Source organism: Perissodus microlepis, chromosome 7, assembly GCF_051167445.1.
Source record: "Perissodus microlepis isolate ML-2025 ecotype Zambia chromosome 7, ASM5116744v1, whole genome shotgun sequence".
NCBI lineage: Eukaryota > Metazoa > Chordata > Actinopteri > Cichliformes > Cichlidae > Perissodus > Perissodus microlepis.
Genome location: NC_140467.1, coordinates 2,758,500 through 2,770,509, shown reverse-complemented (window position 1 = coordinate 2,770,509; position 12,010 = coordinate 2,758,500). Strand labels below are relative to the sequence as shown.

The following is a 12,010-nucleotide window of genomic DNA, read 5'->3' as shown; positions in this document are numbered from 1 at the left end:
ACACTGTATGAATAAATTGCTTTATGAATAAATTATAATGTAAAATGCTGTTTGTGCAGTGGGTATATCGAGCAGCACTGAGCATTACAGTGTAGGAATTGCAAGAACACAGTAACAGTCCACTTCAGCTCCCACAACAGGGATTTTCTTTGTTTTCGGATCCCTTCCATGGTAAGAAGAGTCATTAGGGAATTTCAGGGACTCTTTTAGGACCTTTTATTGTTTTTTGCTTATATGTTTCTTGAGGGTATTTCACTGCAGGCCATATGGTGCTTCAATAATCAACTGGTCTGAATTATAAGAGATAAAATCACATCAAAACATGTCGTTAAAATCCAAGATCTTTTAAGGTAGGTGTCGACCTGGCTAATGACTGCAGGGTGTCGAGTTACTCAGTGCATACATGTAGCAAGAGGCAGATGCTGACAGGGCTCCCTGGTCCAAGGTCGCCTATGGAAATTGCTGACCATTGGAAGAAGGAGTTGAAGGCTGGTTACACTGGTGCGGTGAGTGCTTGTGAGTGTCCGTGGCATCGATATAGGCCCCATCATTATTTACATGGAGTCATCTATTATCACTTGAACATCAGTCGCTTTGGTCGAACATTTAAGTCATCAAGTCACAAGAAAGCTGCTTGAGAAACTATTAAGATGATGTGTTTCTTCTGTTAGGCTGTCAAATAACTTTTAATACCCTGTTTATTTTTTCTGAAAGCAAATAATCGAGGACTGTCAGAATGCATCATGTGTTACAGGTAATCTTTTTGATATGTTAAGGGTGTTAGCTAAATCTTTCAAAGATAGCCAACAGCCCTGGTCAAAGTAATTCTCTGAATTATTCTTTTTATTGTTTCAGTTTTTCACATAAGAATCATTTTGATTCTGGTTCACGTGTAGCCCGTTTGAAATAAACCTCTAAAAGTCCACATTCATCCTACACATCAGTGACTCTTTCTTGTGCAACTAGCTCACCAAATATAGCCAAATAAAAAAGTCATGATAGAATCCACACAGTACATTAAGCATCACTTATCACATTACATTTTGCATGCTTAATTGTATTTATAGTTTATTACTCGTACCCTTTTATTCCACTGCTTAGCTTAACATTTTGGTTTGACACGCATGCAGAATCTGAATGATCTTAGTGCAGATAACAGCACAGCAAGAAAGCTGAGGAGACAGCGTGATACAGCCAGCAGCTCAGCAGTGTCAAGCTGATAACTCACACTTATGGATTACAGAGGGATGGGTATTATGATGAGCTATGGTGTTGAATATGTTGAGAAATAAAAGATAATGGAGAAGAAATATAAAGACATGGCCGTGTTTTAAGAGGGGAGACGATTATAAGACTAAAGCATACTGGAAGAACTGACTTTGGGAGAGGAAGTTGCCTCTAAAAAATAAATTAAGCACGTCAACTGTTTTTAAGCAGTAGTGTAGGCAGCTGCTCATACATTATTCATCCTTTTAGTTTTCACATTTGTAGTAAAACTTTGATTTTAACTGAAAAAGAACATCAGGTCAGCAAAAAACCACCAACCATTCCTCAGTGTTGTGGTCTGCTCACATCTGCTTGCCTGTATGATTGACTTCTCGCTTGACAGAGGCAACATTTTCTGTATGTGATATTGCTTCAGCAGAAAAAAACCCCACCTCTGGGATCCTGTGTGTCTGCTGCACACTTCTATGAATAAGAGACCAAATGGCAGAGTGCAAACCTGCCACTTCAATAACATCACATCTGCTCTCCCCGTACTCGGGAGAGGTGCAAAATAAAAGGGTGCAGAAATTCCAGATAGAAACTGAAATTGCTTCTGGGATTAAGTGGAATAGAATATATAATTACAGCGAAAGGTAGACACCTTTTTTATTTCAGATTACAATGTTTTTCTTCAGTCGTATTGTTTGTATTACATTGTTCTATATTTTTCAGCAACAACTGACAAAAGACTACTTTATCATACTTGTAGAAACAAAGAACAAATGCCTGAAGTGTGTATTTGTTATCCAGATGCCACACAGATCATATGCCATTGTGTCTGCATGTGTGTATGGCCAAGCTGCCCAGATTTGCATGCATGTTCCTACTGTGTTTGCATACGTTCTGTAGGCACACTTACGGCAGCACTGTATTCCCTGTGTGCTCAGGTTGTTTGCCCTCAATCCAGGTCCCAGCTGGTGGGGAGACGCTGGTTAGAGCGCTGCTCGTGCTGCACATTCAGCTCACAAACTAAACACGTGGAGAAACCTATGCAAGACACAAGTACCTCAGCTACTGTAACACAGGACTAATTTGGGCTTGTTTTACAAAAAGTGTGTATCTGTGTGAGTATCTGGCTATGCAATGAACCACAAGGACCTGGATATGGAAAGTCATGATGTGACGTGACCCATCAGCATCCTCCACGCAAATAAGTCAAACAGTCTTTGTGTGTACAATCATGCACAAAAACTTATTTTTTAGACATTTTTGCTTTTTGTTGTTGTTTTTGATGATGATGATGATCCTAGTCCTTTGTAAGAAATAGCTGTTGCTCCAGTGATATTCATCATACTGTTGCTTCTTCAGAAATAACTGCAATTGCATCTCTTTGCTATCTGCAGGGTCCAAGAGCATGTCTTGGCACTGAATCCATATTTTATTTTATTTTTGTCCACTGTTTACCTATACATTTTTCCCTCACCCAGCTCCGTCTCTCCCTCCCCGTCTCAGTGTTTGCCTCACGGCCCATTCAGCCGTTCCTTCCTTGTTTCTCTGTGTGTATGCACTGTATGTCTCTGGATAGCTGCCTAAGCAGTGACAGAGACATCACTACCCTGTGGCTCTGGCTTGTTAGCGCTATCTCTGGGCAGATCAACCTCAGGAAGGACACATAGTAGGAGGCAGAAGGAGGAGGATGCCACTGCAGAGCAGAATAAGTTCCATCATGTTAGTGAGGTTATATGCTTTCTAGGGATTCACGCTGATTAACCTTGGATCTGAGGAAGCATGTGAAATAAAAGTTAGCAATTTCAGCTGCTTTCATAAGTCATCTTTTGGGTCTTTCAGATCAGAAGCTTGCAGAAGAAATGACATTTGTGATAAGTTGGGAACAGGCAGTTCACAGGTCAGTTTGTTCCCTCTGCTTTGGGCCATGAAAAATGCCAGCTGAGATCTGTGTCAAAGACTTCACATGGTAATTTGAAAGACCAAAAAAGAAAAGCTGAGTCACGATTCATCAGATCAACGTGGAATTTCCTAATCAGATAAGTAGAACGTAATGCTAAAAGACTGGGCACTGCACTCCCTTCTCCTGTAAGGTTTAAGCTTCATCATCAGACATTTTAAAAACTTGTTTGTGTTGTGTTGCACAAGCACAGTCAGCTGAGATTCTCCCACAGCCAGCAACAAACAGAAATGAAAGGAAGTCTTTTGTATGATGTGCACTTTACTTTTAGACAGAACAAAAAAGGAGACAATGAGCGAGATTTTAGCAATTGCTTGCATGTTATAAAAGTGTGTTACTGTTAAATTACTCCAGTTATCAGTTATGTCTACTGGCTGTTAAGCTAATGGGGGGGTGATAATATGTAGGTTGCAAAATGGTCCAAAAATACTCCAGCTAGTGCATTTTTCAAAGGTACACAAGGTGAAACTTTGCTTTACATTTGGTCTGAACACACCATCACAGCTGTTTATAGCTTTCCTGAACCATGACACCTGTAAGGGGGAATTTTATAGCAGCCCTGTTTAAATTGTATTCAAATCGGTAAAACGTCTATTTAAGTTGTATTTCATTATAAGGGGTGTGGCCACTAAAGGTTGGTGTAGTTTCTTCATCTTGTTCTACTGAAAGGGCTGTTCAGCTTTGTATACAGCCTGTTTATCATCTGCCAACGTTAGCATACCATCTAATATGTCAGTGAATTATGGATTCATCTTGCTATCTAACCAGTGCTAGTGTTAGCTGATACCTCCCCAGCTCTACAGTTTGTGCATATGGTCAAGTCTGGTTTAAAGAAAAGAGGAAGAAGATGAAAAGGATGGCAAAAACCTGAACCCAAGGCTTCAAAAACGTAGTCCACAATCACGTGAATGATTTCACTATGACTGGAATCTTTGGATATTTAAGGATTTCTTAATTCATAAAATGTATCCAGAGGAAAGAAGCTGAAGAAGAGCAGAAGCTTACTGAACAAGAATGCACAGGTTTATCTGTCTTTCTCAAAGAAGCATGAGAAAGAGCTGGACTGTATAATTATGTGTTTCTTTTGAAATCCTATTGGCTGTTATCAAAGATGATCAACTGTATGTGTGATAAATACGAAAAACAGTATTATATCCATTTTCTTTTAACATCATGGAACACTGAATCTAATTAATATATAAGTCAGTATAAGAACACTGTATGACTGTTGCCTCATCCTTTCTCCTTGTGTCTCTTCCTCACCTGCTTAATTTGTACCTATAGTAGGCGGGGCTAACCCTGACCTCAAAGCGCTTTATAAGTGTCATGTGATTTCTAAATATTCACAAGCTTTGTGTTTGCATGGATTCCTGTAGCTTACAGTGGACGATACCTAAACTGAGCTGCAATTTCCCGAGTTTGAATCTGGGTAGGGACATGTGTCATATCACAGCTTATTGTCTCATTTCCATAATTTGTGCCTTGTCTCCTTTCTCCTCCATCTTCATGCCCGTGACCTGGAAATTGATCTCAGTGTGCCATCTTGGAGAATGTCCCAATTTCTAAAAAGCACTTGAAGATGGAGAAGGGAAAGAAATCAAGGATGAGAATAAGAGGAGGGAAAGGGGAAATACTGTACTATAGATTGTACTTGTTTAGTTTAGATTTAGTTTATTTCGGTACTTACTTGTCTCTAGAGCCTTGTGTTTAGTTTTACTTCCCCCATCTGTCTAATTGTCTTTGATTACCATCACCTGTGTCTCATGCTGTGTCCTGTTTCCTGTTGTGTATAAATGTTGTTGTGTTCCCCACATTCTTTGTTGCAGCACTGGCTGACCTTCCTTGTGTGTTTCTGTTTGTGTGCCTTTGGATGAACTTGTACATCAGACTGAATAAATATCTCACTCTCTCCTCTGCAGTTGAGTCCTAGCTCCACATTAGATGACTGAAACAGTTTCTTGAAGGATTTGCACAACTTAATGTGATATGCTGTTAGTCAATGATCGTGTGTGAGAAATTGCTTTAGATGAACTTTTTTTAGAATGAGCAGCCACCACCAAGTTTCAAATGTGCTGTTTCTTAAGCAGACATGAAACAGTGTAATCTGACTACATTCAAGATGAAGAGTCACTTTTTCCCTGCTGTGCACATCTGGCTTTTTTTTAATTAGTACTGTCACTCTATAGAAGGAAAAAAGGAACATTGATTAAAAGGATTAGCAGAACTTGAATACTTATTAGCATTTCTGGTGTGTTTGACGTTCTCAAACAAGAAAGCAGCAGCTGGGGAGAAAGGGTTTTCTCGCTTCTCCTTCCACCTCCTCCTTTGGCTCCTGTTTTACATTGGCAGAGGCAGTAAACATGGACAGAAGGGCTGAATCAATATCTCATGAGATGGTAGTGTTTCAATCTTTTAGCTGTGCACTACACCATCAGCTCAGCGTGCCCCTCCTCATCTCATTATTCCCCTACAGTCCCCCCCTGGACTGAAGTGGGAATTATGCATTGATTTCTGCTCTGTTTGGTGAAAACGTATCATGTCTGAGCTACGCTGGACTCTATTGTGTGTAGCGTAGCGTGTATTGCAAAGATTGGTGAATGCTGCCTAAACACATGTGAGAGATTCTATTTAGTAGCTTGGCTCTTTAATCAGTAACCCACTGCGCTTTATAAGCAATCAAACCGTTTTTGGCACCTTTGCCTCTTGGATGGAAATAAAGCCAAGAGTGGAATGCACTGTGCAGTTTTCGCTGATGCTGACCTGTGACCCTTGCAACAGGCTCAGGGATGCAGTCAAGCATATAGATAAGGACCTGTATGCCCTCGTGGTCTCTGTTGTTTTTGTGGAGAGTTGCCGTGTGTGTTTTTCCAGCACCTGAAGGGAAAATCATTGGTCTTTGTATTTGAGCCGCACATCTGGGCTGATGTGCACAGAGCTTCCCCCTTTCTGTTTTTCCCCTGTGTGCGTGTGCAACACGAAAGGTGGGAGGCTCGGGTGGGGATGTTGTGATGGAGAGCACAGAGTGAGGGGCGGCAGGATATTGTAGTGGTGTTGAGTGATTTCAGCCTATCAACCAGGCCCTCTTTGTTGTTTCAGGTTTTTATGGTTGTATTGACGTAATGGAGAAAAGGGGAGGAGACACAAAAGTGTGCTGTGCGTATTGTATACACACTGTGTCAGCAGAATAGAAGAGCAGAGAACAGAGTTTGTTCAGTTGCTTCAGTGTAACGATTGTTCTTTTCTATTGTCACAGAGAAAGGGGCTTAATGAACCTGCAGAGCCCCTTCAGGTTCGCCCGTCCCTGCATAGATTAAGTTTTTTTAGAATGCTCCTTTTTGCTGCAGTGAAATGTAGCAAGAACAGACTCCCCTCCCTGCTGGCTGCTGTATCGATTAGTTGTCCACTTTAGCTGTGTGTGCTGCAAACTCGGATACCATAGCAGAAAAATCTGTCCATCCTCTCACAAGGAGAAAAAAAAAATACATTATTCCATGTGTTGTCAAAATTTATTGTTTGCCTGAAGTAAATTGGACTTCTCTTAAGTCATTAATGCATCATTGAATGTGGTTGTTAAGCCTTTCTTATTGTCTAGACAGAGCTATTGAGTTTCATCTACAGTATAGTCTTATTCTATGCTTCTCATCCCAGCATGCCCGATAAAGAGAAGCCTTTTATCTCCATATCCAGAGGCCATTTTATCCCGCAAAGGGCGCTTGGAAATGCGCATGATCCTCCCTGTCCTCTGCCTTGTCACCATTCTCACACACAAAGGCAGGCATGAGCACATGCACACCCAAGCATGCGCTTGTGATGGGTGTGCCATACAGAATAGGGTCACAGATGCGTCTTTGGCACTTCAGCCCTATTAGGGAATGTATAGAATTAGACAGACTTTCCATAGTTAACCTGTTTAATTAACCATGTTCTCAGTACACTGGTCATGACTTCAAGTAAGGTCAGGAAACTAAAACAGGAAGTATGCCATGTCAGGGTGAATATGGAGATGATGGGCCTTAATTGGAATTAGTGGGATTAAGTTTTTTGGCAGTTTTGAGTGCAAACTCTTTTTCCAAACACTGACTCACATCAAGCATGATAACAAATCATTTTGACAAGGAAAACATTTCATACAAAAGGAGCAGAAACAGAGATAAAACAGCTTATAATACACAATGGAGAGATATTTAAGACTCATGGGTGTGAATATGTGCCATACTGCACCTTATTAGTACCTTTTTCAAGAAATCAAACTCTACATACTCTGGCATGGAGGGTCTCTTGTGGCTGCACAAAAGCACTGAGTCACCCTGAGGCCCCATGCATGCAATACCAAGAGGGTCACTGTGTGCAGGCTAGCCTCTCCATTGTAGTCTGTATTTGTCTGGCTTGGCTGAGTCCTCTTTATCAGGAGAGACCCAGTGCAGAGAGAGGAGAGCGTTTTATCAGATGAATCTGCTCTGTGTGTCTCTCTGTTTTTATGAGTCTGGCTGCCTGTCTGGGTGTGTCTGCAGGAACGAATACAGATTATCAATGAGCCTGTGAGTTTTCAGTCACTTCTGTCTTTTGATGTTGTAACACATTCCTTAGTGTTCAGACGCTGTTGTTGTTTTAAGTTTCCGGTTTCTTCTTATGCCACCTGAAAAGGGGGATAAAGGACACCAGCATAGAGGGAGGTACTGCATAAAGAAAGAAGACACTCCATTAGTGGTCTTCGTCCCCTGACTACTTAATGAAAATTATGGCGGGATTGGGGGGTATAAATGGAGATGGAAATTTAATAAGATATTAAATCTGGCCACTTTGATGTATTGGTGGATTATCCTTTTAGAAATATTTAACTTTATCACTTTTTTTCTGCTAATTTAGTTTTCATGAACCTCTGAGCAAATCACTGTGTTTATCAGGTTGTAACCTGAGGGAGAGGATTTGTTTGGATTACCTTACAGCTGATTCACTTAGCCACACAGTTACACACCTGCATGCACAACATAATAACCTTCAAATAGAAAGAACGGTCCAATATGGGCTGCAGTGTTTCTGAAACACAATTTAGCTTTAGCACACATCCCACATGTTACTGTTATTGTTGCCTGTGCAGTCAAGTATGAGAAACAGCCTCATTTGCATCATGCTATCAATTTCCTATGAAGCAAAAAATTATTATCCCTTGATCAGTTGATCAAATCTTTAGTGGCGACAGATTTGGCAGCGATACGCTGGTACGTGTTTTCTCTGTTTCTTTGATAAGCGATACTTTCTTTGGCCTTTTTTTCTTTATGACATCAGCTAAATATTTCATTTATAAAGCACTAAATATTTGGCTGATTAATTATAAGGAAACTAGCACAAAGTTTTCATTAACATTTATACACACCAAAATGAATGTAGCCACATGACGTCATTCATCGGTATGTGGACCAGCATTTTTAAGGCTAAACTTTGGGTTTAAGGGAAACACTTGTTGAAGTGAAATGCGACATTATTTGGACGAAAGAGTGAGCTGCTGATATAATGGCCAAAGCTAGCCAGCCTAGTTTGCATAGTTAGCTTATTAAAAGACTGAAAAGGTGCACTGAACCCAGCACAGACAGTATAACAGTTTTTATTTTATTTATTTTATAAAGCACATTTAATAACAACAGGGAGCTGACCAAAGTGCTGTACAAAATAACAATTAAACAATGACATTAACAACAACAACAGGTAAGAAAATTAAAAGAAAATTTCGATAAAAGAATTGGTAACTCTCATGCAGTTTCGATTGTGTTTTAAGATGAGATTCAAAAAGTGTAACAGTTGGGGCCTTTCTAATGTGGAGAGGTAGATCATTCCACATTTTCGGTGCCACTACCGCAAATGCCCGATCTCCTCTATGAACCATGCTAGACTTATGTAAGGTAAGGAGCAGGTGATCGTTTGATCAAAGGGCTCTAGAGGGCGTATAAAGCTGCAATGGGTCAGACAAATAGTCCAGTGCCTGGCTATTTAGCACTTTATTAGTCAAAAGTAAGATTTGGAATTTAATTCTAAAACGCACTGGAAGCCAATGAAGGGAAGCAAGCACCGGAGTAATATGTTGGTGTTTCTTCACACGAGTCAAAAGGCGAGCTGCAGCATTCTGTACCAGTTGGAGCCGGGCCAAGCTGGACTGACTGACACCCACATATAGTGAATTGCAGTGATCCAGTTGAGATAAAACAAACGCATGAATTGCTCGTTCCAAGTTTCTAAAAGATAAAAAAGATCTCACTTTGGATAGGAGCCTTAATTTAAAAAAGGACCACTGGACAACTGAATTAATTTGTTTCTCAAATGTAAGTTTGCTATCCAAGAAACAGCACATGTTAGGTTACATAAGTCCAAATCTGGGGCATTGAAATTACAGCTCGGTCCAAAAATAATTACCTCAGTTTTGTCCTCATTGAAGGTAAGAAAATTTGAGGCCAGGTTTTAACTTCGTCAAGACATTTGACTAGCGATTCCATGGGTGTGGAGGTGTTTCTATTAAACCGAAGATAAATCTGGGTGTCGTCGGCATATGAGTGAAAGTAGATGTTATCCTTCCTAAAGATTAGGCCTAAAGGTAACATATAGATGGAAAAAAGAACTGGCCCTAATACAGAACCCTGCGGGACACCACAAGTAAAAGGAGCTGGGGAAGAAATAAAATCATCATCACGGAAAAAGTCCTCTCGGAGAGGTTTTATGTAGCCGCTGTGATGCCACCAATTGGTTTGTAAATTCCTCTTAAGGAACCGAGGAGAATGCACACATATGGGTTAATGATGTGACAACTCTTGAGTGGAAGCTGATGCTGTAAGCCTGCATTAAAGCACTTGTGCAAAAATAATAGAACATGACCCTACAGCTCACTCAGTCCACAGCCTAAATAATGACTTACAAGATGAGTTTATGTCTCAGTCACAGGTTTCTATTCGTCACTGTATTAACTTTGTAGAAGTGACAGTAAAGTACGCCTGCCAAACCCCCCTTTGTGATAAATATGTCACAATCATATGAGCATGCCGTGTCCCTCTTTTTCTTATTATTCTCATTATTTCAAAAAATCATGATGGCGTGGTCAAAATGCTCAGGTTGAGGCTTTACTAACAAACAGGTGATGTTACAGTTGCTGTGTTCATTTTTATCTTTTGTTGTTCCCTCTTTGTGAAAGGCAGGAATGAACAGTGACTTAGCACGAGTGCGAGTTGTCCTGTACCGATGTGTATTTCTGAATATGTATTTGTGTGTTGGAATAGCTTGAAGGTTCCACTGTGTGTTTTTGTGGTCCACTAGCTCAGGATCTCCTGTAGGGCACATTACCAAGCAAAGAGAATGACACAGCTAAAGCTGGTACAGTCTGTGCAGTCCTCTAGTGGCTTTCCTATCTGTCGGCTTACACTGGTCATTGCTTCCTTTCTAATGGGAAATCGCAGCTTTCTGGGTGAATGTAATGGTTGTCATCAGATCAGTAATGTAGTGAAGTGTTATGTAGGCCATTGTTTAGTTTCACACTGGGTCAATAAGGTTGATTTTAAATCTGGGGACGATAAGGGTGAAGTAAGGAGGCGGAGAAGGCGAACATAGGGACGTATTTTAAGAGAAAAAGCAGTAAATAAATAAAGAACAAAAATCTAACAAAGAAATCTAATGCACAGCGGCCTCTCTACCACCGCACCGTCCATTCAGTCAGGTTCAGACTAAACACGTATAAGTGATAGGCATTCTGGGAAAGTATCCAACCATCTTTCTTATCAGGAGCAGACTTGGGCCAAATTGAATCACTCAAACAAGCCGCATCATTTTAGCCAGGCACCGCTTGTCCCACTGGCAGAACCCTCGGCTTCACACAGCGTGTTCTCTGGTCATTGTGTTGGTGAGCAGCAGATGTGACACCATTGTGGATTTCTGGGATTGATTTTCCACTTTAAAGCACATGAAAGCATTTTTCAGCTGTTAGCCTACATTATAGATGTTTTTATTCCTCAGTTGTGGGCATAATAGCATATTGTCATAAGAGGAATAATAGGCTTTATTGCACTAAACAGTGTTCTGGTAAGGAGGAATAGAAAGCGAGCTATTTATCCTCATTACTATCTATAAATCATTCATTTCATGTAGCTCAATTTTTGTGCAGACAGTAATTCAGGGATAGAGGAGCTCTCTCTAGGGAAATTTAACAGGTTCTGCAGAGCATGCATGTGCACTCTACAATACAGTTATAACCTATAAATATCCCTCGTGATTCAGTAGAGTAGTCCTGATGACCTAAAGCACACAAACAAACACTTGCGGTAGAATGCTCGCACTGCAAACTCTAATTTTGTCCACTGACAACAACACAAAACAACAGATTTTCAACATGTTTTGCTAAAATTTGCAATTACTCTTCATCTTTTAATTGATTTCCTCCATTCTTACTTGGCTGTGATTACACACTTTCCCCTTACTTGTGGAAATGTGCTCATGTGTCTGACAGATCTCTTGACTTGGCATGTTTTCTTGTTGCTTAGAAACCAACAAAGACATGTCTCCGTCCTTGTTGAAGGACAAAAATATGGCAGAGCAGTGTTTTCCATGAACCTTCTTCAGTATGTGTTTATGATATTCAGCATATTAAACTGAAAATATTACATTTGGTGTCATATTAGACTAAGGATAAATGTTACTTATCGTAAGAAGAACTACTCACAATCATTTTAATGCTGTTTCCACAATCTGTGGCTGTGAAGACGATATTGTAAGCTTTAGAAATAACTTTGATCATATAGCTTTGAAGGCATCGAGGTGCTTTTAAATGGTGCTTCAGAGATCAGAGTGAACATTTAAGTTTCAATC

General features: G+C 40.3%; 1 protein-coding gene across 5 annotated transcripts in view; it reads left to right on the top strand.

Moving 5' to 3' along the window:
• Positions 1–12,010, top strand: part of bicd1a (bicaudal D homolog 1a) — a 28,345-nt gene that overhangs the window by 570 nt on the left and 15,765 nt on the right. The window lies entirely within an intron of this gene.